Raw genomic sequence first — 5,287 nt, 5'->3', positions numbered from 1 at the left:
TGGGAAAAACCTCCACGGCACCAAGAATACACTTAGACACGACATGCTTCGCTCCTCCTCAGGTTTTTTGTTAGTGGAGCTGGCCCGGTATTATTTGGCTTGTGTGGAGACTTCCCCAGTCCATCGGAATGAGATTCAGTACATCGACCCCCTCCCCCTCATGAAGGCTTCAAATGTGAAGGGAAGAAGTGGCTTTAAGAAAGAAAGCCTGCTGTGTGAACCAATGAGCTGGCTTAATAACAAAATATAACAAAAAAGTCTGAACTTGGCCCATGAAGAACTTTAAGCATTGCAGGGCCTCTCGATGCGGGTCATATTCACCTCGTTTATCAAACTTGAAGCCGTGTGCTGACGCTGTGGATCACGTACTGCCCCGCACAGCCCTGCTCAAATAAACTCCTCACTCGAAAATGTAGTTATTTGAATTAGTATTAACGGCGTTGACTCACATCCAAGGAGCGCACATTTCTCTACTTCTCTGCCATGCTGCTTGCGACGCCGAGTGGAAGTGGAACGGTGGGGCCGCTCTGGCTCGGAACGATTAAAGCTCACGTCAGCGAACGAGTTCCGGTTAAACGCCATAATGAGCACTATGGAGGCGACATGTGTTGTGTGCCCTACAAAGTTCTCCTGCAATTATTCGGGTTCGATGGACACAGCCTGCTTGCGGATTTGAGGTGAACAAAAAGTAACACATAGTTTGCTGAGCACTCGGGCTGAATGTAGGTGTTTCTGCACCTCGCTTCAGTGCCGTATGGTATGACTATAGCAGTAGATTTCTACACCAGCGGAACGTTTTCGAAGTATGTTGCTGGAAGGCGAAGTGAAAACAAAACTTTGTACAGGCAGCAATATTTAATAAATTGATTTTACAACCGTGAGGAAGCGGAATGCGATATAAGGGAAAAGTTAGTTTGTCCGAGTGTCTCGGTGCCCGTACTGCTATACGAGGTGTTAGGGAATGCACGGTTGTGACCCCTACTGGTGCTGTGTACCCCAGATGCCTACATGATTCCTTTCCGCAATGTGCGAGTGCGTCTTACGACGAATTTTACGATACAATATTTAAGAAAGGATAAGCGCAGACCAACGCGATAGCGTGGAAGCGTCTGCAAGCGAAACTAATCAACAAGAAGTGTCGGCGTAGTCGAAAAGCAGACAATGAATCGGCGACGCTCGGTGCTAGGGGGAGTGTAGATGCTGTGCCTCTGCACTAAACACCAGCTGGTGGCTCTTCTTTTTTTCTCTCTCTCTTTTTTTATTGCTTGAGCAATAGATGGAGAATTTCGGCAAACATTTTCGCCGTCAATCCGCGGATAGAGAGCAACAGAAGAGCAGAGGACAAAAGATCATGTATGGAGAGGGGTGCCGTCAGCCGACCCGGCGGCGGCATTGGCCGCGGTGGCGCTGCGTTCGCATTGTTTGCTAGAGAGACGCCAAGTCGAAGCGCGGCTCGCCACTTTCTCCTCACGACGCGCGCGTCACATGGGGTCTCGACACATTTCGTCACTGCTTGGCGATAACATAGATTGTGCAGCAAGTGCAGAGACGAGTAGGCGGCATAGGAGGGTGAAATTTGAATGACGCGTCGAGATGCCGATACCGATACTTGTGGACTACAAAAGGAGCAACATGCAACCAATAACGCTGTCAACGCGAGGTAACTCGGCTGCTCGTTTTCAGCCCAAATATTCATTCTGGCCGCCTTTTACTACAATGAGCGCACGCGGACAGTTTGCTGCTGATCTTTGTTGCTACGTTTTGACAGGTGTGGACTTGGCGCGGAAGGAAGCACAAACTACGATAAGAGTAGGCATGCAACACGCTCCAGTCCTTTCTCTTGAGAACTTCCCCGGTTCCGCCTAGTCGTCGCTATTAATTTAAGTTACGGGGATAGAACGTTCAGTGCGGCTGCTGTCTGTGAAGCACCCGCTGTTTGTGATTTAGAACAAAAGTGCCCCGCCCGTTCCGGGTAGCCGTGAGAAATATAAATAACGTATTTGTGCCTCTCTAAAGCGCCAATGATTGTAACGCTCAGGTGAATTTACTTAGTGATAATTAGAAAAACCAATTAAACTCCGGTTCTACCACGAAGGTGTAAAAGACATGACACCACGTACCGGGCCGAGGACATTTTACTTGGCGCACGCAACAGTGGCAGTAGGAATCCCTTGTGCTTCGTGAACTTTCTTATCCAGCTCCTGCTGGCATTAAAACTAAAGCGGTGGACACTGAAAGCCGATTTCGGTTTTTAGCCTGATTGTAACGTGCACGTAAATTTTGAGGCTACTTTAGCAAAAAAAGGTGTGTGTTAGAATCGTGCAAATACGGTACTGGGTACGGTACTGCACTCTGAAAGCATTTAAGATTTAGAAAAAGAGTTACAAAAAGGGTTACAGGTTCCCATTAATAAGATGTGTCCTGTTGTGGGCGATAGGCTCTGTCCAAATACTGACGGTGACTTGGAGGGAGAGAGTGTGCTATTACACAGAAATCAGTTAGTGGGATGTGATAGGGAGGTAATATATAGTATTTCCTTCCCACGCGGACAGTCCTGCGTCGGACAAACCAGCAGGCGTTTGAACGTTAGATTAAATTGGCTGATTGATTGTGGGGTTTAACGCGCCGCGCTACACAGGCGATGAGGTGCTCCGCACTGGAGGGCTCCGGATTATTTCGACCACCTGGGGATCTTTTAACGTGCGCCAAAATCTCAAACACATGGGCGTTTTCGCTTTTCGCCTTCACCAGAAAAGCTGCCGCCGCGGCACGGAATCAAACCCGGGTCCTTTGACAGAACTTTAGATTAACCCTTTGCCTGCCGTAGACGAGCTGAGCTTGTCCACACGGGTTTTAACGCTCTTCCCTAAGACTAGCTACACTCGTCCACACTAAAGCAAGCGCTTGCGCGCTACGGCAGTCAAGGTACCTTGAAATATGCTAATTTATTTATCATGTTATTCATGTTTATAATGTTAGTTTAATTTTACCGGTTTTATTCATTATACACATGATTTACCCCGGTTTTATCCAACATACACTTGTCTTGCAAAAAAAGCTCGGACGGAGCTTTTTTGCAGGACACTGCGGCCATGCGGTGAAACCATCTTCGAGCAACCATTTTTACGCAATAAAGAAATAAAGGAACGTTATTTCATGGAAATATTGGTGCCATGTGAAGCCATATTAGAGCAATCTTTTTACACATTAAAAAAATGCTATTTCATTGAAATATAGGCGCCGATTTCTTCAGAAAAAAAAAAGCTCTACAAATGGAGCGAGAAACCTTTTCCGGTAAATGTGGTACATTTTAATTTTTTTTCACAGTACAGAAAGGGTTAAAGGAACATGTATACGCAGTAAAAACCGCCCATATTCAAACGTTGCGGAGCATTGCCTCACGTTTAACTGTTACCGAAGCTTAGGGATACCACGTTCCTGTACCGGAACAGAGATGTGCAGAATCCGGAAGTCGTTGAGCCGTTCCATATATGTGATCGGGGCGAAGACGCAAGCGCGAGGCAGCCATTGGTGGCTCTGATAAAGAGTGAAAAGTGATATCTTGCCGCTTTGTCGTTGGGCACACAATGATGGTCGGGGGAAAGAGTGAAAAATGCTCAGGCTTGTTTTTCGTGTGTGTTTTTTTTTCATGCTTCCTATATATATCTTGTTCGTTTCAACAAAAAAAAAAGTGTAGTTGATAGTCGGCGCCCGTGTTGTCTGTTTGCTATTATGAAGTGGAGTGTTTTCGAGCAGTTCTTCCCTACGAGACGGAATTGAATTCAAACGTCTCAGGAATGACGAAAATAGCTAGAGACTTTTACCCGTGGCGCGTCGGTCAAGACGCGCATCGCCTCGTCGAGGCGTCTACGTACGCTGAGTGGTTTTTGTTTTTGCAGCTTTGGTTACACCGTGAGGTCGACGGGTTCGTTAACCGGCAGCTCGAAGGTGACGCGTACGCCATTGACCCGTCCTAGACGATCAACGACCTCTGATGTTTCATCTTAGACCCCGAAATCAAAGTACCCAATAGCAAAAAAACACGACTGACTTTCCCCCGTATCCTCGGGCTTTTGATGTTGCCGACCTCAGCTGGCTGCGGCCTACGTGACAAAGAGACTTCTTTGAGCAAAAAGGACATAGGCAAAGCGCCGAGATAACCCAGGAACAGAAATAGCGAGAAAAACGTTGGAGCGTCTGCCTTCGCTCTTCCTCGAGACGTTCTTTTTTCGCGTGTTTGTTTTCGATTTCTTTCTCAGCTCGTGTACGTGAATTTCGCCAACTATACCCAGCGTCACTAAGATCAACGACCGCATGAAAAATAGCTTCTCGAAAAGCTCGATGTCCCAACGTCGACTTTACCTGCTCCACTTGGCGCACGCGAAAGCCTGCGCTGGCGTTTTCTTTCTTTTTGGCACTCCAACCAGAACTTCCCTACGGCACTAGGTGCACGATGGCCGAAAATCACTTCGAAAATTCAAAAAGCGGTATTCATTTTCTCACAGCTTTCTTTTTATGCCATGGTGGTAGGCGCTAGAGAAAAATACTGCTGGTCGTTGAACTGAGCCAAGGTAAACGATGAAATGCACCATGTCTTAATTAAACTCCCATAAAGAAAGAGTCCCGATAGGCGGATCGTTTCGAATGGCGTTCGCGAATAATTATTCCTAGACAACGCCTAACGTTTATGTCCCGCCGTATTGTCACTGAGCGCCAATCTTGGTAAGGAATCCTGGAATAAGTAAAAAAAAAAAAAAAACCACATGTCGTTTTCGGCCTTAAAACAACTTTCACTATTTTACATCAGGAAGATCTACGGAAAGGCATCGCATGTTTTTGTTGACGGCTCGGTCACGGCGCCTTCGTCGGCAGCGGCAGTGGTTTTACCTGGGAAGGAACTGATTCAATGTTTCAAGATTACTTACAGGACGTCGTCTACCGCATCAGAACTGGTCGGTTTAGGCGAAGCGCTCAGCATTATTTCATTAGAAACTCCACAGCAGTGGACTATATTTTGTGACTGTAAACCGGCGCTGCAGATGCTAAGGTATTCAATGTAGCAAGGCGCATTTGATCAGCTGACCACTGATGTCGCTAGCTTATTCAAAGAGTTGTGTGATAAGGGTGGTGCTTCAGTGGATACCAAGTCACTGTAGCATCGCTGGAAATGAGTTGGCGAATGTAGAAGGACAGCAGGCACACCACAATGGAACTTTCTTGGCTATACCCTTGTACGAATACCAACTAGCTCGAACCGACACGTTTTTGGCTATACCCGACACATGGC

The sequence above is a fragment of the Haemaphysalis longicornis genome, unplaced genomic scaffold, assembly GCF_048455015.1.
Source record: "Haemaphysalis longicornis isolate Haplotype H1 unplaced genomic scaffold, Haemaphysalis longicornis Haplotype H1 scaffold_2, whole genome shotgun sequence".
In the NCBI taxonomy this organism is placed as follows: Eukaryota; Metazoa; Arthropoda; class Arachnida; order Ixodida; family Ixodidae; genus Haemaphysalis; species Haemaphysalis longicornis.
Note: the sequence above shows the minus strand (reverse complement) of the source record.